Source organism: Myxine glutinosa, chromosome 4 (assembly GCF_964187855.1).
Source record: "Myxine glutinosa chromosome 4, kmMyxGlut1.1, whole genome shotgun sequence".
Lineage (NCBI taxonomy): Eukaryota > Metazoa > Chordata > Myxini > Myxiniformes > Myxinidae > Myxine > Myxine glutinosa.
The window spans coordinates 183250231-183272595 of NC_136264.1; the positions used below are offsets into that span (position 1 = coordinate 183250231).

Here is a 22365-nt window from a genome sequence, read left to right on the forward strand (position 1 = left end):
CTTCTGTAATGAGCGCTGCTGCATAAGTCCTCCAGAGGGCTTTGCGCTCGCGGTTATATAGCGCCGCTTCGCGAACCCTCTCGAATCTCTAGCCACACCCTGTCAGGCGATCTCACCCGAGCCCTGGTTGGTTGATGGGGTCTCACCGGCTCCACCCTTGATGGCTGCCTGACGTGGCCACACCCCCACCCTTGCGGTCCGCCCCCTTTTCGGGCCTTACCTCGTGGCATTTGGGCTGGTTTGAGTGAGCAACTGGCAGCTAACGCTGTCGGCCCAACGTGAGGGGCAATGGGGTGCAGACAGGATGGTGTGCAATGGAGTCGGTTGGAGGGAGGGCTGCAGAATGAACGGGGCCTACTCTTATTTGTTTTACACAATGCAGATGCAACTATTGGAAATGGCCTCATATCACATATACTAAGAAATGGGGTGCAGACAGGCTCGCTCTCGCTTTCGCGCTCGCTTTCGAAGTTAAGTAACTTTTCACAATTGTGTTTTTGGCGAAACTGTATCTTTCTCTCGGTGTATGTACCTATTGGGGTGTCTTTAATAGTATTCTTGGTGTTGGTTTTTCATACCTGTGTACAGAATCGTCGGTCTTTCATATCACGTATTCGGAGGCCTAAGTGTAGTACAAGGCTACCGTGTCCGACCTTGGCTTGAGGATTTTTTTTTTGTCTCAGCGGTTCTCCAATCGCGCTGCAATTACTTTCCGGTCTCTGTTTTTCACAGTCTTTTCACCCCATACTTCCTTGTTTTAAAATCTCAAAAAACAAACCAAAAAAAAAAAACATTTCCTTCCATTCTTATTCGTTTATTCGTTCTTATTTGTTCGTTCGTTCTTCGACCACGTTGTTTGTGATCACGTGATCACGTTGTTAAAAAATTTCTCATCTGTCCCCTGAAGACCTGTATTCTGTCATATTCTATAAAACCTTTTTCTTCTTCTTCTATAAAAGGATGCTTTCGACTTGCTCACCAAATCTATTCATTCCAAAAAAAAATTCCATCTCTTTTAGTGCATCCTTCATTCATTCCCTAAACTCTCCAGCACTCCATCCTCCCTCCAGCGTCCTCAAACGTATTTTTGACTCGAATGTCTCAAGAAACTCATTTTGCAATAAATGTTCGTTTCCCATGATTCGTACACTTTTCAAAATCCCATCACCCCTCCCCTCTAAATCTACCCCCTCGCCCCTCCCCATAAAATCATCCCCATCACCCATCTCTTTCAAATCTTCCCCCTTGCCCCTCCCCTCCAAATCTTCCCAATCACCCATTCCTTTCAAATCTACCCCCACACCCCTCCCCTCCGAGACTCTCCCTCGCTCCTCCCCTCCTAGACTCCCCTCTCACCCCTCCTCCTCAAAGCGTCCTCCCCGCTTCTTCCCCCTTCCAACTTTCACCTTCATCTCCCTCAACCTTCTGCCTCGCTCTTCCCCCTCGTCAAATAACACCTAACTCCGCCTCTCCCAATCACCATCAAACCTTTTGTCCGCCCCAATCTTCCCTTTCTCCAAGCTATTCTGTAATCTCCGACACACCTTCAACAGCTCTCCCTACCTCTTCCTCCTCTTCCACATCTTACCCTACCGCGCCCCCCCCCCCCCCTGTTCTGTATCCGATGCTCCCCCTTCCTCTTCCTTAACAGTATGGACCTCAAACATCCGGGGCCTTCGTTCAAACTTGTCTGATCTCTCCATACAGGTTGCTTCTGACAAACCAGATGTGATCTGCTTAACAGAAACTTTCCTCCTTCATGATGTCTCTGAATCCTTGGTATCTCTCCCAGGTTACTCCCTCCTCCGGTATGATAGACCTGAGCCTCGTCCTGGAGGTGGGGTTGCTATCTTTATAAAAAACTCTCTTCCTCACTCGCCCTGCACTGCCCTCTCTCCACCTCACCCCCAGGAATACCTTTGGCTACGGCTTCCCCTTCGCTCCCACCTTTTGTTCATATGTGTGTTGTACCGTCCACCAAACAGTGATGACTCCATCTACATCTCGCTGTCTGAGAATATGGACCAACTTCTATCTACCCATCCCAACTCTCTCTTCCTCATATGTGGTGATTTCAACTGTCACCATGCCAGTTGGCTGGGTGTGGGTACCTCTCTCACCAGCCATGGCTCTTCAGCAAAGGACTTCTGTGACTCACTGGGACTGACACAATCTGTCAATTTCCCGACCCGGATTTCAGTCAACGGAGCATCTTCTCTTCTGGACTTGGTTATGACTAACTTCCCTGAAAATGTCTGCTGCTCTTCTTCTGCTCCAATCGGCTCTTCTGATCATGTGCTTGTTAAAGTGACCATCTGTATGACCATTCTCAGAGAGCCTCCTCAGCGTCGACGAGTCTGGCATTTCACTCAGGCCAACTGGCACGGTCTTCAAGCAGCCATCAATCATCTGGACTGGTCTCCCATTTCTACTGCCTCTGACATAAATTCTTCCTGGGAATTCTTCCAAAGCAAACTGCTCTCTCTCATGCACAGATTTATCCCATCTCGTCTTCTGTTGTCATACCCTTCCTCCCGTCCATGGTACACGGAATCTTGTGGTGAGGCTATTGCCCAGAAACAACTTGCTTTCGTCTCCTGGAAAGCAAATCCAACGGAAGGAAATCTCATTTCCTTTCACAAAGCCCGAAACAAGTGTGTGTCCACCCTCAGGAGAGCCAGGAAACAATATCTCTCCGTTCTCAGGACCGAACTCTCTTATCTGTCTCCCTCTTCCAAATCCTGGTGGCGTCTGGTCAAATCTGTTTCTGGTGTTTGTTCCCCCTCCATCCCCTCCCTCACCTCAAATGGCCACACGGCTGACGCTGCACGTGAAAAAGCTGAATGCCTCAACTCTGTGTTTGCCTCTAAATCTTGTGTCCCAAACCCATCCCTCTCTGTACACACCGTACCCAGTCGTACCCAGCTGCTCCTGGACTCTGTGTCCTTTCCTCCTGACAAGGTGGAAAAGTTTCTGTCAACCCTCGACTCGGATTCTGCAACTGGACCTGACGGCATCAGCCCACGGGTCCTAAAATCCTGTTCTTCTGCTCTTTCACTCCCTCTCTCTGTTCTATTCACCCTCTCTTTTGCTCAAGGTCATCTTCCATCTGCTTGGAAATCTGCCAACATCACCGCTTTGCACAAAAAAGGTGCAAAAACAGATCCCAGCAACTACAGACCAATCAGCCTTCTCCCAATTATCAGCAAAGTCATGGAATCCATCATTGCTTCAGATATGAAATCTTTCCTCTTCTCCAATGGCTTGATCTCTGATCATCAATTTGGTTTCAGACCTGGAAACTCTACTCTGGACATGCTGCTTCTGCTTACTCAACGATGGATGGAGGTCCTCAATGCCAAACAGGAAATTAGAGCAGTCTCCCGTGACATATCACGTGCCTTCGATACGGTCTGGCACCCCGCTCTGCTCACCAAACTCTCCTCTTTTGGTATCCATGGAAATCTCCACGCATGGCTGGCGGACTTCCTCTCTAGTCGTAGTCAACGTGTGGCCCTGAATGGGTTTCTCTCATCTCCTCTTCCTGTTCAGGCTGGAGTTCCACAAGGCAGTGTTCTGGGCCCTGTGCTTTTTCTGGTCTTCATCAATGATCTCTCTGACTCTCTTGAAAATCCTCTGTATCTCTTTGCTGATGACTCTACTCTCTGTCGCTCCATTCTTCATCCCTCAGATCGGCAGTCTGCAGCCTCCTCACTCTCTGCAGACCTGGACAAAATCACAGGCTGGGCAAACAAGTGGAACATGTCTTTCAATCCTGACAAATCTCACACTCTTACGATGTCTCTCCGAAAAGACCGACTGGACAATCCTCCCATCCACTTTCTGAATAATCCTCTCCAAGATCTCGCGAGATCTCGCGAGATCACGGCGAGGTCACGTCTTTTCGAAGCTGTTCCATGCGCTCACGCTCTCGAAGCTAAGTGATCTTTCACAATCGTGTTTTTGTCGAGACTGTATCTATCTTTCGGTGTATGTACCTACAGCGTATCTTTTGGAAAATTTTCGGTGCTAATTTTTCGTACATGTATACACAATCGTCGGTTAATGCGTATCGAGTATTCTGCGGCCTAGTACTCGTAGGCTTAGACTACCGTACCGTCTCCGACCTTGTGGTTTTGTTTTTCTCTCAGCGATTCGTCGAATGCGCTGAAATTATTTTCGTTCTCTGTTTCGTCCCAGTCGTTCACCCCGTACCTCCTTGTTTAATATCTCTACTCACAAAAAAAAAAAACCCCCAAAAAATATTTCCTTCCCAGGTCTTATTCGTTTTTTTGTTGTTCTTTTTGTTCGTTCGTTCTTCGTTCGCGATCACGCGGTTAGAAATGTATAATCTCTCCCCTGAACAACTATTTTCTCTCATATATTATAACACCCTTTTCTTCTTTTCCTACAAAAGGATGCTTTCGTCTTGCTCACCAAATCTATTCATTCCAAAAAATATATATAATACCATCTCTTACAGTTCCTCCTTTCTACATTCCCTGAACTATCCAGAACTCCACCCCTCCTCCAGTGTCCTCAAACGTATTTTTGACTCGAAGGTCTCACTCATTTTGCAAAAAATGTTCGTTTCCAATGAATCGTACACTTTTCAAAATCCAATCTCACCCCTCCCCTCCAAACCCTCCCCATCACCCATCCCTTTCAAATCTCCCCCCTTGCCCCTTCCCTCCCCTCCCTCCTTAACTCCCCCCACACCCCTCCCCTCTGAGACTCTCCCTCGCTCCTCCCCTCCTAGACTCCCCTCTCACCCCTCCTCCTCAAAGCATCCTCCCTGCTTCTTCCCCCTTCCAACTTTCACCTTCATCTCCCCCAACCTTCTGCCTCGCTCTTCCCCCTCCTCAAATAACACCTCACTGTGCCTCACCCAATCTCCATCAAACCTTTTGTCCGCCCCATTCTTCCCTTTCTACAAGCCATTCTGAAATCTCTGAAATCTCTGACACACCTTCAACAGCTCTCCCTACCTCTTCCTCCTCTTCCACATCTTACCCTACCCCTCCCCCCCCCCTGTTCTGGACCCGATGCTCCCCCTTCCTCTTCATTAACGGTATGGACCTCAAACATCCGGGGCCTTCGCTCAAACTTGACTGACCTCTCCATACAGGTTGCTTCTGACAAACCAGATGTGATCTGCTTAACAGAAACTTTCCTCCTTCATGATGTCTCTGATGCCTTGGTATCTCTCCCAGGTTACTCCCTCCTCCAGTATGATAGACCTGAGCCTCGTCCTGGAGGTGGGGTTGCTATCTTTATAAAAAACTCTCTTCCTCACTCGCCCTCCACTGCCCTCTCTCCACCTCACCCCCAGGAATACCTTTGGCTATGGCTTCCCCTTCGCTCCCACCTTTTGTTCATATGTGTGTTGTACCGTCCACCAAACAGCGATGACTCCATCTACATCTCACTGTCTGATAATATGGACCAACTTCTATCTACCCATCCCAACTCTCTCTTCCTCATATGTGGTGATTTCAATTGTCACCATGCCAGGTGGCTGGGTGTGGGTACCTCTCTCACCAGCCATGGCTCTTCAGCAAAGGACTTCTGCGACTCACTGGGACTGACACAATCTGTCAATTTCCCGACCCGGATCTCAGTCAACGGAGCATCTTCTCTTCTGGATTTGGTTATGACAAACTTCCCTGAAAATGTCTGCTGCTCTTCTTCTGCTCCAATCGGCTCATCTGATCATGTGCTTGTCAAAGTGGACATCTCTCTGACCATTCTCAGAGAGCCTCCTCAGCGTCGACGAGTCTGGCATTTCACTCAGGCCAACTGGCATGGTCTTCAAGCAGCCATCAATCATCTGGACTGGTCTCCCATCTCTACCGCCTCTGACATCAACTCATCCTGGGAATTCTTTCAATGTAAATTGCTCTCTCTCATGCACAGATTTATCCCATCTCGTCTTCAGTTGTCATACCCTTCCTCCCGTCCATGGTACATGGAATCTTGTGGTGAGGCTGTTGCCCTGAAACAACTTGCTTTCGTCTCCTGGAAAGCAAATCCAACGGAAGGAAATCTCATTTCCTTTCACAAAGCCCGAAACAAGTGTGTGTCCACCCTCAGGAGAGCCAGGAAACAATATCTCACCGTTCTCAAGACGGAACTCTCTTATCTGTCTCCCTCTTCCAAATCCTGGTGGCGTCTGGTCAAATCTGTTTCTGGTGTTTGTTCCCCCTCCATCCCCTCCCTCACCTCAAACAGCTTAACGGCTGACTCCGCACGTGAAAAAGCTGAATGCCTCAACTCTGTGTTTGCCTCTAAATCTTGTGTCCCAAACCCATCCCTCTCTGTACCCACCGTACCCAGTCGTACCCAGCTGCTCCTGGACTCTGTGTCCTTTCCTCCTGACAAGGTGGAAAAGTTTCTGTCAACCCTCGACTCTGATTCTGCAACTGGTCCTGACGGCATCAGCCCACGGGTCCTAAAATCATGTTCTTCTGCTCTTTCACTCCCTCTTTCTGTTCTCTTCACCCTCTCTTTTGCTCAAGGTCATCTGCCATCTGCTTGGAAATCAGCCAACATCACCACTTTGCACAAAAAAGGTGCAAAAACAGATCCCAGCAACTACAGACCAATCAGCCTTCTCCCAATTATCAGCAAAGTCATGGAATCCATCATTGCTTCAGATATTAAATCTTTCCTCTTCTCCAATGGCTTGATCTCTGATCATCAATTTGGTTTCAGACCTGGTCACTCTACTCTGGACATGCTGCTTCTGCTTTCTCAACAATGGATGGAGGTCCTCAACGCCAAACAGGAAATTAGAGCTGTCTCCCTTGACATTTCACGTGCCTTCGATACGGTCTGGCACCCTGCTCTGCTCACCAAACTCTCCTCCTTTGGTATCCATGGAAATCTCCATGCATGGCTGGCGGACTTCCTCTCTGGTCGTAGTCAATGTGTGGCCCTGAATGGGTTTCTCTCATCTCCTTTTCCTGTTCAGGCTGGAGTTCCCCAAGGTAGTGTTCTGGGCCCTGTGCTTTTTCTGGTCTTCATCAATGATCTCTCTGACTCTCTTGAAAATCCTCTCTATCTCTTTGCTGATAACTCTACTCTCTGTCGCTCCATTCCTCATCCCTCAGATCGGCAGTCTGCAGCCTCCTCACTCTCTGCAGACCTGGACAAAATCACAGACTGGGCAAACAAGTGGAACATGTCTTTCAATCCTGACAAATCTCACACTCTTACAATGTCTCTCCGAAAGGACCGACTGGACAACCCTCCCATCTACTTTCTCAACAATCCTCTCCAAGAAGTTCTGTCGCTCAAGCTTTTGGGTCTCACTATCTGCCATGATCTTTCTTGGGAAAACCACATTTCCAAGCTGGCCTCCAAAGGCAGTCGCCGACTGGGCATCCTCCGTCATGCGAAGTCCTTCCTTGGCACACCTGATCTCCTCACCACATACAAGGCTTTCATCCGCAGCTCAATGGAATAATGTTCCCCCCTCTGGGCTGGTGCTCCTGCCTCACACCTTGCTCGGCTTCACGCTGTTGAGGCCAAAGCTTTCAGAATCATTGGAATCTCCTGCGATGTAGTCAACTCCGAGGGCCTTTCACTCACTCACCGCAGGCAGGTTGGTGGTCTTTCTGTCTTCTACCGACTCCTCTCCAGCCTTGCTCCCCCAGCTCTCTCTGTGCTCTGTCCCCCCAATATTCCTTCAGGTCGCACAAGATCTGCCTGCAACCCTCTTATGGTTAAACTGCCAAAGTCTAGGCTCTCTGCTCACCTTCAATCTTTAATTCCCCTTTTCTCCCGCCTCTGGAACAAACTCCCCCACTCCCTTCAATCCCACTCCTCCCTCCAGGTCTTTAAAACAGCTGTTCGCCACCATCTCTTATCTTCCCCCATCGAAAACCTTGATCTTTTCTACCCCCGGTAATTCACCCCAGAGTCCTTGCAGTGTTCATATGTTTTATTCCTCTCCCACCTCCCCCCAAGTCCTCCCGATGTCCCTGCTCTCAAATGTTGTGTTTGTGTCCTTCCCCCTCTCTCCCCATCTTGTCTGCCGCTCCCCTTGTTTTTTGTGTTTTGTTTGTCGGTTTGTCTTTTTGTGTGATTAATGTTAGCTCTTTCACGAGCCTCGATCTTGTATACAAAAAAAAAAAAAAAAAAAAAAAAAGTTCTGTCACTCAAGCTTTTGGGTCTCACTATCTGCCATGATCTTTCCTGGGAAAACCACATTTCAAATCTGGCCTCCAAAGCCAGTCGCCGACTGGGCATCCTCCGTCGTGCGAAGTCCTTCCTTGGCACACCTGAGCTCCTCACCACATACAAGGCTTTCATCCGCAGCTCAGTGGAATACTGCTCTCCCCTCTGGGCTGGTGCTCCTGCCTCACACCTAGCTCGTCTTCACGCTGTTGAAACAAAAGCATTCAGAATCATTGGAATCTCCCGCGATGAAGCTAACTCCAAGGGCCTCTCACTCACTCACCGCAGGCAGGTTGGTGGTCTTTCCGTCTTCTACCGACTCCTCTCTGGCCTTGCCCCCCCAGCTCTCTCTGGGCTCTGTCCCGCAAATATTCCTACAGGTCGCACAAGATCTGCCTGCAACCCTCTTATGGTCAAACTGCCAAAATCAAGACTCTCTGCTCACCTTCACTCCTTCATTCCTCTTTTCTCTCGCCTCTGGAACAAACTCCCTCACTCTCTTCAATCCCACTCCACCCTCCAGGTCTTTAAAACAGCTGTTCACCACCATCTCTTATCTTCCCCCATCCAAAACCTTGATCTTTTCTACCCCCGCTAATTTCACCCCAATTCCACTTTTTTGAAATACCAACTTCTGTCCTGGAAGTCCTTGGTGTCCTTGTGTTTTATACTTCTCCCTCCCCTTCCCGCCTGCCCCCCTTCCAAACACCTCCTCCCCCCAAGCCCTCTCCCTTCCACACATCTCACTGCTCTCAAATGTTGTGTTTGTGTGCTTCCCCTTCTCTCCCCATCTTGTTTTCCACTCCCTCTTTTTATATATTTTGTTTGTCTGGTTGATTTGTTTGTGAAGTAAATGTTAGCTCTTTCACGAGCCTCGATTCAGTATACAAAAAAAAAAAAAAAAAAAAAAAACTAACGTTCTAAGGTGACCTACGTGTTGCATGTGGCCTAACTATGGGGTGCAACCTTTAACCTTTAATGATGTTACCTGTGTGGGTTCTCAAAACCGCAACACTGCACCCCTCCTTTTGCCAGGCTCATCACCGAGCCGAACCACATACCAGTGAGGACGGCCGGCTTCAACCAAGGGTCAGGACTACCTTTTAAATTAGTGTGACACTTAGGTGTGGTTACCCTCTACATTTAACCTAACACCCTGAGTGCGACAGTTTTAAACACTAGATATGTCCCACCTGCTGCGTTGTGTACTATCTAACTGACTCACGCCCACAATTAACCAAATTACGGAATTATTCTCAAACTAAACATGAAGCCGGTGGGGAGCATGTTATTTACAAGACACTAATTATTTACAAAACTACAACCCAGGACATGTCTTTTGTGGGAAGAGAGAAGAGATTTTTGAGAAGAGGAAAAACAAATGCACTGCACTGCACCAATACACCATACACCCATATGCCCACAAATAAAAGAAAATGCACAAAAAGCACCATCACCAAAACAAAATGCACAATCACACAAATGCACAAAAACATTTCAAATTAATCAGTGATGATGTCTTGTGCTTGGCTGTTGGGTCGATGGATCTTCTTGCTTCATGTTCTTCGGTGTGCGTTCGGTTTAGGCGATGCGCCTAAAGCGCATCCTCAAGCTCATACTCAATTTCTCCACACACACAGCATCATTTAACTAACTATTTCCCCTAATACTAGTGCTTTCCCCGTCTTCCCTTTACTAAGCACTTCCCTCTTCATTAATATCCACCTAATCTCTCTACGTCCCCACTACTTGTACAATGTCTCTACTTAACTCTCGAGTCTCCTAAAGTCATCTCTAAGTCCCTAACAATTATCCTAGCCCGCCCTCGGCTAGTTTACACTGCCAAACCCCATAAACTACTGCTCCTCTGCCCCAAAATGATGTGAGGGATGGTAGAGCTACCATCCATCTACATCGGACACTATCTCCCACTATCACCCCCCAGTCCTCTCGCACTATGAGCCCCCGTCATGTGAGGTACTGGGTCCTGCCTCGGCCTCTAAAGCCGAGGCGATCCATGAGGGCGCCTGCTCGCCGGTGTAGGGTCTCAACCAGTCGGCATGGACGATCCGAGGGAGGGCTCGTGGCCCCATTTTGATTTTCATGACCACGTCACAGACTTGCGACAGGACAAAATCCCCCCCCCCCCCCTTCCCATGCCTCCTCCCCCCAAGCCCTCTCCCTCCCACACTTCTCCCTGCTCTCAAATGTTGTGTTTGTGTGCTTCCCCTTCTCTCCCCATCTTGTCTTCCGCTCCCTCTTTTTATATATTTTGTTTGTCTGGTTGATTTGTTTGTGAAATAAATGTTAGCTCTTTCACGAGCCTCGATTCAGTATACAAAAAAAAAAAAAAAGGTAAATGAAAGGCTATAGTACCACGAGCAACATACTTTTTTTCACAAGCGTAAATGTTGCACATAAACGAGAACCGCTGGCCCAAAATGTCATCATAGATCAAGTATACGTTATTTTTAAAAAACACATTTAGAGTTCAAATAACAACACAAAGTGTATGTAATTGAGTTGAAAATAGTACTAACATAAATATGTATTGATTCTGATTTTAAAAATATAAAAAAATGAGTGACACAAAGGTTTGCATGAAATTTTATTTCCTAAATTGCAGTGATCTAATATTGATGTCACTTTATACAAGTATGCCATCTTTCAAGATGAGAAATGCTTTTGGACCATGAGCACAAAATAATTCTTCACAGCAGTGAGGAAATGTTTCACTATGTGAATCAATTGCATGTTCCTGGTATTAAATTTCCGAGCCTAAAATGGACCACACACTAAACTCATTCATTTTCTGTGTCAGGTTCCTCTACTTCCCCATCACTGCCATCATCAGAATCATTATCCTCACTATCATCGTCTAAGTCATTGTGTCCAGTGATATTGCAACAGTTATTTCTAGCACACTTGCACAGATCTGTACATGGAACATTGTTTTGAAGACAGGTACAAGTATCAGCATCACCACATTTACTTTTCTTGCAGTTACCAGTGCAGTAAGCTAACTCCATAACACTGTCTGGAGCAGGGGGAAGGTTCATCCAGTTGATGACCAGCTCACCGCTTTCCATCTTCCACCCATGCCCATCAGGAACGGGTATCTCTGCATTTGGTTGTAGGCTCCTCTTGTAAATACCTGAAAATATTGAAAAGGTGAAAAAAAAATTCAGCCTCAGTTGTTACCTTCCAATGTTATGTTATGCTGCAATGAGGGTATTGAACAGTAACATTAAATTGTGGAGTCTGCCTCATAATGAGATCTGCTTCATTCCTTTTTCAGCCTTGTGTACATAGTAAAATGCATTATGATCATGGAATATAAGACATCTCTGAATTAAACACATATTCATATTTTGGTTTTTTTCACAATATTTGATCGTTGATTTGATGTTTAAAAAACACTAACAAAAGGATATGAGCAAGGCATTTATTTTCTTACTGACTCCCAAAATATAGTATTATTTTTGCACCTCATTAACTTTACACATAATTATGAAAGGTTTACATGTTGCACACAAGTCTTACAAATTATATCTTACAATGAAACTGGAAACGTTATGGAAGACACATACCTGCTTGGTAGTTGGCCCGTTTGATGTGTTCCCTCAGAGCATCTTGGTTGGGAGGCATTGTGATTTCAGATTTCCTTGCCAGTCGGAACATGTTGTACCTGGCCTCGTTGACGGTTGTGACGCTGTGTTGTCCATACAATTTGCAAAGAAATACCTCCAGTGCTGCCTCTAAGTCTAGCTGTATGTCAAAATGCTCGCCAAGGTCCTTCAAAGCATTGCACAGCTCCCTCTCCTTAAGAAGAGGATTAAAGGCTTTCTTCTTTCCCTTGCCGTAAAATGAGCTTACGCTGTCACACCCAGTGAAGCAATGTAGGCCTATTAATACCTGGCTGACATTATCTCCGATACTATCACGAACAGACTGCAGATCAATGGTTCTCGAATTCACTCCTCTCCCCGTATGGAAATACATATGTGTAGGAACTATGGATTGAAGAGCTATACCAATAAAGAAGACGTCAGTATCAGGACTGACAATGATGACGTCGGCATAGGTACGGGCTGCACATGCTGCATGCAAATACATCCTCGTATCGGCTTCTTCCTGTGTGGAGCAGAGATGTGGCTCCTCCACTTTTAGCACCTGATCAGTCACCTCCTTTCCTGGCGAGAAAGAATGGCACATCCTTCCATGTGCCAAGAAAACCTTCACTCCCCTCAATTCTGATGTGGGAACTTTAGTCCATGTCTCGTCCAAATACTCCACTAGCAATTCCTTATTCTCTCCATTTGAGAGGAACTTCTTCCACTGTTGCGAATTCATGGCCAGGCACTTCCTCATCAACTGAGAGCCATTTTCTGCTCTCTTGGCCCTCTGGGCATTCTTAATGGAGACTTGCCTGTAGGTATTGGTCACAAAGTGAATCTCTTGTGATCTGTTTGCTTTTGCCATTTTCACAAGACGTCTCAAGATGGCAAGAGAAAGGTTGAGAAATGTTTTTTGGCCTGGTACCTTGTTCACGTTTAACTGCTGTATCATAGCCATGCCATCCACAACATACACACCACCTATAATGGGAGTTTCTGCTAGAGGCTTCTCTGGCTGACTTTCAAGGGCATGGAGCAAGTTGGCTTTGTTGGTCTTGACCAGAGACCCTTGAGAATTTGCGAGTGAGAGTGGTAACGGACCCAAGCGATACGCCAGTAGCTCCTGCAGATTAATATTCCTGTACCGTCCAATCACGACCAGTCTTGCTAGCAGATTTCTGTCGGCTTTCAGGGAGACATCCTTTCCATGTACTCTGCGTTTTACAGTCTTAGACATACTGGTAAATGTCTTCAGCTTCATTTGTTTCATGCTGACAAACAAGTCCACTTCTCCTGTTTGTAGACGCTCTCTGGACAACTTGGTGAATTCTGTTTCACCCCTTTCATACGCAGTCTGCATATCAGTTTGGACATCTTGTGTTGCTACTGCTCCTGACGTGATGTGTATCAGCTCATCTTGTTCATAGTCGAAAGGATTGACCATACTGTTAGTTGTATCCACAATTTTCTTAACATCTGCCTTATCCCGTTTCATACGGCTTTGCAGGAGATCTGATCGTGTTGTGCTCTGCTCTTCTTTGCCTGCCATGGCCTCACATTCTCGAGCGATTAAGCCTCTTGCATGATGGGACCATATCCACCTGTTTACAGTTCGTTTACTGGTTGTAAAACCTGTCATACCTCCTTTTGTTTTTGAGTCATGGTTTGCTGTCTGTTCAATAGTTTGGTCATAAGCAAGTTTGGCGAAGGCATTATTGCTCCTCTGAACAGCAAAGTCACCTTCCAGACATTGCTGATGTATTGTTGGGTGGGTAGTTGCAAGATCAGACATTTCAAGCCAGTACACAGGAAGGTAACTACTATAATTGAGGTGGTCATATGCAAACACCCATGGTAGCATATGTCTTACACTTGCCAAGTGAAGTTCCCAATTTGCTTCACGAGTACCTCTCAGGAAGAGCAGGAGAACTTCTACCATCTCAATATACGAACTCCAGAATCCAAAGGTCTGCTTCTTGTTGCAAGCTTCTATGAATTGACTGTAAGATGTCTCAAATTGATGAAATCTTTCTCCATTCAAGATTTCTTGATATTCAGGTTTGGGGAAGGCTTGGGCCAAGTCTGCCATCAGCTGTTTTACTCTGTTTGCCTCTTCAGGAATGGTGTCCAGATAAGCATTGAGTCGCATTTGATGCATTGCCTCCACCACCAGCTTGTGGCCTCTGACTGCTCTGTTGTAGTACTTACCAGTCATCACCCCATTTACCGAGCCTGTCGCAACAATCTCCGATTCTATCACGATATCTTGAAGGCCAGCATCTCTAAAGCGCTTTCCCAAACAACCAAGAAAGGACATAACTGTGTGAAAAGCACCAAGTCGTATGACCAGCCTCTTCATAAACTGCGCATTTCTCCACCTAATCAGTTGTGCCTTCGCATAGATTGCTTGATCCATCACAACGACAACCGTCTCCAAGCTTAGCTGATCGACACTTCTCTGCAGAATTGTAAGGACTGTGTCCATTTCTGTGGGGCTCCCATCAATGACAGGTAAATAGCCTATTACAGACTTTGGTGGAACCTCAACTTGGGAAAGGAGCTGGTGAAGGAACTGCGCTCCAACGCGAGTCGAAAGAATTGACGCGACCAAAGACGGAATTCGTCCGAGTTGCTTTATTGAAACAAAACAGCTCAGGTATTCTGACAAGCCCGTTTATCGGGCAGCAATATATATACACATTTATGTCGGGAAGTTTGCCCGGCAAAAGCTATACCGGGCATGCCCGGGTATCAAGGGCGAGCCTTGGAAAGGCGAGTCTGGACCTGCCCGGGCGTGTTTGGCTGCGGCCTGGCAAGTCGAGGCTGGGCGTGCCCGGGCGCTCTGGGCGAGCACTGGAAAGGCGATAGCGGGCATGCCCGGACGCTCTGGGCGAGCCCTGGAAAGGCGATAGCGGGCATGCCCGGACGCTCTGGGCGAGCCCTGGAAAGGCGAGAGCGGGCATGCCCGGGAAAGACGAGACCGGGCGTGCCCGGGAGGTTCGGGCATGCCCGGGAACAGTGAGTCCGGGCATGCCCGGGAGAGGCGCGTCTGGCCGTGTTCTGGCCGGTGCAAGGCGATTATGTACATCCAGCGGTAACCGCTACACACGCCCCTCCAGAATCGACCTGCACCGGCAGGGTCAATTTAAGGGGGGTCCGGATGACCCGGCCGAAGCGACCCCTGGAGGGTCGTGGGGAGGGGTCTGACGTGGTGGTGGGTGGTCGAGCGGGGGGAACTGTGGACGGGGGGCGGCCTCGCCGCGGAGGAAGGCCCAACCGTGGTGGTTGGTCGACGTCCATGTGCGCCGGTTTGAGGCGGTCCACAGAAATCCGGTCCGGCCGGCCGCCGAAGTCGACGATGAAAGACTTGTCGCCCCGTCGCAGGACCCGGAAGGGCCCGTCGTACGGCGGCCGGAGTGGCCCCCGGTGCGCGTCATGACGCACAAAGACGTACTCCGCTGTGCGAAGCGCCGGGGGGACGTAGGACTGGGGGCCACCGTGGCGGGACGTCGGCACGGGGGCAAATCGTCGGGCGGCCTCCTGGAGGTCCGAGCGCTGGCGAGCGGCGGACCAGGGACTGGTAGCGTCAGGCACGAATTCGCCCGGGACGCGGAGTGGCTGGCCGTAGACGAGCTCGGCGGCGGACGCCTGGAGGTCTTCCTTGGGGGCCGTGCGAAGGCCCAAAAGGACCCACGGCAGCCGGTCGGCCCAACCGTCGTCCTGAAGGCCGGCCATGAGTGCGGCCTTCATGGAGCGGTGAAACCGCTCGCACAACCCATTGGCTTGGGGGTGGTAGGCCGTGGTGCGGTGCAGCGTGACCCCCAACGAACGGGCGACCGCGCCCCAAAGCTCAGACGTGAACTGTGGGCCGCGGTCGGACGAGATGTCCGCTGGTGCGCCGAAGCGCGCGACCCAGGTGGCGATGAACGCCTGCGCCACGTCGGCGGTGGTGGTGGAGGTGAGGGGCACGGCCTCCGGCCACCTGGTGGTCCTGTCCACCATGGTGAGCAGGTGGGTGAACCCCCGCGAGGGGGGCAGGGGACCCACCAGGTCCACGTGGACGTGGTCGAAACGCCGTTCAGGCACGACGAAAGGTGCCAGCGGGGCCTGGGTGTGGCGGTGGACCTTGGCTCGCTGGCAGGCCGTGCAGGCGTTGGCCCAGTCGCGGATGTTTCGTCGAAGGCCGTGCCAGACGAAACGCGCCGACACCAGCTTCTGAGAAGCTTTCCGGCCCGGGTGAGAAAGGCCGTGGATGGAGGCGAAGATGCGGCGCTGCCAGGAAACGGGCACGATGGGGCGAGGCTGGCCCTGGGAGACGTCGCAGAGCAGGACGGTGCCCGCGAAGGGGATGTCGGCCAGGCGGAGGCCCGTGTCCGCCACGCGGAGTGCCTGCACCGAGGCGTCGGTGGTCTGGTCGGCCGCCATGAGCGTGAAGTCCACGCCGAGGTGGACCGCGTTCGCGCTGGCCCGCGAAAGGCAGTCGGCCACGGCGTTGTCTTTGCCGGCGACGTGCTGGATGTCCGTGGTGAACTCCGACACGGCGGAGAGGTGGCGCTGCTGGCGGGCCGACCACGGCTCCGTGACCTTAGCCATTGCGTAGACCAACGGCTTGTGGTCGACGAAAGCCGTGAACGGGCGGCCCTCCAGGAGGTGTCGGAAATGGCGAACGGCCAGGAATAGCCCGAGCAGCTCGCGGTCGAACGTGCTGTAGTTTAACTCGTTCGGCCGGAGTTGCCGGCTGAAAAAAGCGAGTGGCTGCCAAACCCCGTCCACCCATTGCTCATGGACGGCGCCCACCGCGTAGTTGGAGGCGTCCGTAGTGAGGGCGATGGGCGCGTTGAGCACCGGGTGAGCCAGCAGCGTTGCGTCGGCGAGGGCCCGTTTGGCACTGGCGAAGGCCGCGTCCATGGCCGCGGACCAAACAATGTCATGCTTGGCCGGCTTGCCCCGGAGGGCCTCGTAAAGGGGCCGCATGAGCTGAGCAGCGCGGGGCACGAATCGGTGATAAAAATTCACCATGCCGAAGAACTCTTGGAGGGCCTTGATGGAACGGGGACGCGGGAACGTGGTGATGGCCTCGACCTTGGTCGGCAGCGGCACGGCCCCGGTCTTGGTGATGCGGTGGCCCAAAAAGTCAACGGTCGTCGCGCCGAAGTGGCATTTGACCGGGTTGACAATTAAGCCGTGCTCGCTGAGGCGACCGAACAGTGTTCGGAGGTGGAGGAGGTGCTCGGCGCGGGACGTGCTGGCGACGAGGATGTCATCCAGATAGACGAAAAGAAACGGCAGGTCGCGCAGCACGCCGTCCATCAAGCGCTGGAACGCCTGGGCCGCGTTCTTGAGGCCAAACGGCATCCGCAAAAATTCGAACAGGCCGAACGGCGTGATGACGGCCGTCTTCGGGAGGTCGGCCGCCCGGACAGGTACCTGGTGGTAGCCCCGTATCAGGTCAATTTTCGAAAAGATGACCCGTCCCGCCAAACGGGCGGAAAAGTCCTGAATATGCGGGATCGGGTACCTGTCGGGGGTGGTAGCGTCATTGAGACGGCGGTAGTCGCCACACGGGCGCCATCCACCCCCCGGCTTTGGCACGATGTGCAGTGGCGAGGCCCACGCGCTATCGGAGCGCCGCACGATGCCGAGGTGCTCCAACGCGTCGAATTCGGCCTTTGCCACGGCGAGCTTGGCTGGGTCGAGGCGGCGGGCCCTGGCGTAGACCGGCGGGCCCGTGGTGGGTATGTGGTGCTCGATCCCGTGCCGCACCGCGACGGCCGAAAACGTCGGCCGCGTGAGGGCCGGGAATTCCACGAGCAGGCGAGCGAACTCGTTCGTTGCCGGGAGGGCGCACGCCAGTTCGGTCGGCGCGGAGCTGCTCATTGTGCACGCCAGGGAGCTGAAGGTCTCGGCGTGGACAAGGCGACGTCGTTTGACGTCGACCAGCAGCCCGTGCGCGCAGAGGAATTCGGCGCCCAGCAAAGCCACGGGGACGCTGGCGGTAACAAAAGTCCATTGAAAGCGCTGGCTGCCGAAGCAGAGGGTGACGACGCATGGGCCGAAAGTGCGTATGGCCGAGCCATTAGCAGCGACCAAAGAGGGGCCGCAAACTGCGTCCAGCCTGTCCTGCTCGGAGGCAGGTATGACGCTCAGTTGGGCGCCGGTGTCGCACAGGAAACGCCGTCCAGATGCTTTGTCCCGAATAAACAGCAAGTTGCCCGAGTGGCCGGCGCTCATGGCTGGGAATGAACGCCGGCCCGGCCGTTTCCCGACCTGCCGAAAGTGCACGGGGGCCGGCACGTCCGAGCCTTGTGTCCGAACCTGGCGTGGTAATAACACCATGCCCGGTCAGGTGGAGGCCCCGGCCGTCGTGTCGGAAGCGGGCGGTGCGGCGTGGCGGCCGCCAGTTGCACCGGCAGTTCGGCCTCCAACCGCGCAGGGCGCTCGGGCGTCGTGGGCGTCGCCTCGGACGGCGGCGGGCTCCAGGTAACCGCGCCGATGTGCTGGCCTGCCGAGGAGATCTTATCGGCTTCCCTGGCGAGGGCGCGGGAATCCGTGATCAACGTGCCAGCCAGGGCGAGGCGTACCGGGTTAGGCAGCTGACGGAGGAACAGCTCCCAGAACAGGAATGCCGGAGAGTGCTCGCCGAGCAACGAGAGCATATAGTCCATGCGCTCGGACGGGCGCGTGTCGCCGAGCTCGGGCAGGTCAAGCAGGCGCCGTGCGCGTGCTGCCAGTGAGAGGGCGAAAGCGCCGAGGAGGAGCGTCTTCAGCGCGTCGTATTTGTCAGCAGCCGGCGGGTGCTGGAGGAGGCTCAAGGCGCGGGCCGCGGTGGCGGAACCGAGCGCCGCCACAACATGGTGGAAGCGGGTGTCGTCCGCGGTGATGCCTCGCAGGGCGAACTGGGAGTCCGCCTGGGCGAACCAAACAGCCGCGTGAGCCTCCCAGAAGGTAGGCAGTTTAAGCGTCACTGCCGTATCCATGTCGGTAGGTCACCAATGAAGGAACTGCGCTCCAACGCGAGTCGAAAGAATTGACGCGACCAAAGACGGAATTCGTCCGAGTTGCTTTATTGAAACAAAACAGCTCAGGTATTCTGACAAGCCCGTTTATCGGGCAGCAATATATATACACATTTATTTCGGGAAGTTTGCCCGGCAAAAGCTATACCGGGCATGCCCGGGTATCAAGGGCGAGCCTTGGAAAGGCGAGTCTGGACCTGCCCGGGCGTGTTTGGCTGCGGCCTGGCAAGTCGAGGCTGGGCGTGCCCGGGCGCTCTGGGCGAGCACTGGAAAGGCGATAGCGGGCATGCCCGGACGCTCTGGGCGAGCCCTGGAAAGGCGATAGCGGGCATGCCCGGACGCTCTGGGCGAGCCCTGGAAAGGCGATAGCGGGCATGCCCGGACGCTCTGGGCGAGCCCTGGAAAGGCGAGAGCGGGCATGCCCGGGAAAGACGAGACCGGGCGTGCCCGGGAGGTTCGGGCGTGCCCGGGAACAGTGAGTCCGGGCATGCCCGGGAGAGGCGCGTCTGGCCATGTTCTGGCCGGTGCAAGGCAATTATGTACATCCAGCGGTAACCGCTACACTGGTTGAACCCAGTCCAAGAGGGCAAGATCTTGTCTGTTCTGAATTTTGTAATGTAGTAGGCTAGGTCGACCTTCATAGGATTTTGCAGCAAGGGTGCATTAGCAGACTGAAGGAGTGAAACATGCTCTGCAAACGGCACTGGACCTTCCTTTTTTCCCCAGTAGTATGTAGCTAGATTCACCACTGGCGGCTGCCTTGACCTGTTTCTTGTTCTTTTCACAGCTGGATCTTTAGTGCTAGAGGACCTAGGTTGATTAGTTCTTGGACTGATATTACTCTGGACGACAATGCCATTTGTGTTGTGGGTAGTTCCACGTCCAGATAACGTTTCTTCTCCAAAGTCATTGTTATCCCATACTAACGTGGTTGGAATCCCTGGCTGTATGGTGGATGGAAGGGAATCTTCACCATGACTAACCTCTTGTGTAGCAAGTGCTGTATCATGATTTAAAATCACAGAGTTTGAAACAGAGTGTCCCAAACCATTTAACAGTCCTATCAACTGGGCTGATCCTGATAGATGACGCACTGTCATAGCAAGTGACATATGCTTAGGCATCAGTTTCCGTCCTTTAGAAGCCAGAGAAATTATATCCTGTGATATGGACAGGAGTTTTCTATGGATTGGTGCAGATACATCTACCATCTTCTCCGTGTCTGACTCGTCAGATGCGCCAACTGCCCATGCTAAAAAATTGTATGGGCTGCAGGGCACAATTGCTTCTGCCTCTTTCAAATTCAGATGTTCTGCTGTCGGTGGCCATGGCATAGTAGGTTTGACTTCTCTGATTGTTTGCCTGAGATCTAATGCTGTTATGTAAGTATTGCGCAGTGCATTTGGATCAGCATACACATAGCCCATTTGTGATTGGTGGCCTGCTTGTGATGGTGCTTCTGTGTCATCTGTTGTCGAATCCATTTCACTGTGGGTCGTGCTTTGCGTGGCTTCTTGAAGGTTTGTCTGCTTTTCCACAAGAGTAGCTGTAGAAATGTCATTAACATAGACGATGTCTCCTTGTGATTTCATGTGAGGTGTTATAAAACATAGCTGTGGAAATTTCTTTGATAACCTCTGCTTCAAGTATCCAGACTTATATGAATTTGCCTCAACTCCATGGCTTATCTTAATATGTTTGATGAATAAGTCATTCACTTTTTTAAGTCTCATGATCTCTTTGTTGTCAATGATGCGAGTTTTCACTGTCTTGCTGAAAACTTCAAATGCTTCTGAATAAGAAGTATCACTTCCTGGTTGTGTGTTGGCTGGCCTAGTCAGGTAGCGTGTAAAGTCCCTGTAGCATGAGTTGTGATACCTAACTTCGATTGCCACACAATCCTGTCTTTAATCTGCATGAGAAGTGACACATTTCCACTGTCTTCTGCTGCTTGCTGTAAATGGACAGCATCTATGGTTGAACATGTGACGAGGTGTTCCTTTTTTCTTTTGCGGGTGGATCTGCATCTTATAGTTTTTTCTTTCTGGCATAGGATACATATGTTTGGTAGAACATGCTGTGATGTTGCTGGCACTGGAGGTCTACCAATGCTGGAACGAAGAGCCCGTCTCTTTGTTGGTTTTGTATTTTCTGCTTCAACTTTTTCTCCACCGACATCAGCTTGGGGCACGGTTGCTGTATAAAAAGAAAACACACACACACACAAAGAAACAAAAATTAATGTGGAAAACCCATAAAACCAGTAATATAAGAACATTGAAGAATAATTGATTTTTAACAAATTTTAACCTTATAAAGTGCAAGTTTTAAACCTACCCGTAGAGGCTAAGTCATCGGCTTTCTTTTTCATGCTTTTCATCACCCTTTCAACACGTTGGGAGTCTGTAAAGCGTGCGTAACACGGCTGATGGAATCCTCCGTGAAGTGGTATTGCTGGCGACAGCGCTGTGTTGGAATCTGCACTGAATCCTGCCGAGTGTTGAGCAACGTAATCTCTCGCAATTTTTGCTTGAGGACAATCCAAAGACTTCCATTTGTTGACATATTCTAAGAAACGGGTCCATGTTTTGTCTGAAAATTGGACAATTTTGCACATTTTGGACGGGAAGATGCACATAAAACACTCTTTTTCTTGAGTATTTTCGTCACGCGAAGACAACACGTCCTCATCACTGGAGTCCGCCATGTTGTCTCAAAGCGTTACCGCACCGTTCCGGTACGGCGGTTGTCATTGGCCAATTGCCGATGATATATTGAACACGTCTTCCGATTGGTTATTTTCCGGGATTTTCCGTTCGAGGATACGCGCACATTTTAAACATGTAAATAATTAATTAAAATCTCAATTACTCATTAACGTACCAAAATCTTTCGTGTGAAAAGTGACAGAATGTTTCCTATAATATTCTCTATAAATTCATACCAAAATCGTGTCCACCCGTTTTGTAGGTCATGCAAGAAAGCAATATATTACTATGGCTGTGTGCCTATTGTTCTAGAGTAGCCTCCACTTTCCGCAGGACTTGCCCAGTCAACCCGTGGAGATATGCAATTGTGTCGGCCGGGCACGATCCTGCGGGCTTGAGGCCACCTGGTGCGCAGGAACAGGGGGTTGGGAAACCCTGACCTCTCCCTTTGCGGACGCATGAGGGGGATGGGGGTGGCAGTTTACTCATGGGGACGTCTCGTTCATCTTCCTCCCGCTCTCGGCCCACCATGACCTGTTCACCTGCACCTGCATGGAAAGTTTTACTGATACACACTCGAATTAATGCTGTCGCACATCCCATCACGAGGACGATTGCCACTAGAAGACTCATGGCCACTATCAGCCAATGAATGACTTTGGCCCTCCATCCTCCAAAGGTGCTTGCCAACCAGGCGCCCACCCCCCACTTTTCTCGGTCTAGCCTTTCATTTTTTTAAATTGGTACTTACCTCCCTCATCTTGTCGATAGCCGTCTGCACCCCCTGTGACGGACTAGGTATCCATGCACAACATTTCCCTTTGACAATCCCGCACACGCCCC

The 22365-nt window shown here is 50.7% G+C and overlaps 1 long non-coding RNA gene across 1 annotated transcript; it reads right to left on the minus strand.

The window, feature by feature from the left end:
• Nucleotides 1–11259: 11259 nt before the first annotated feature.
• Nucleotides 11260–21344, minus strand: LOC137426285 (uncharacterized). The gene is made up of 3 exons (XR_013623001.1): nucleotides 21152–21344; nucleotides 20921–21010; nucleotides 11260–11335 (listed from the first exon to the last, which is right to left on the minus strand). It is a non-coding gene; the product is annotated as an uncharacterized LOC137426285 (long non-coding RNA).
• Nucleotides 21345–22365: the final 1021 nt, after the last annotated feature.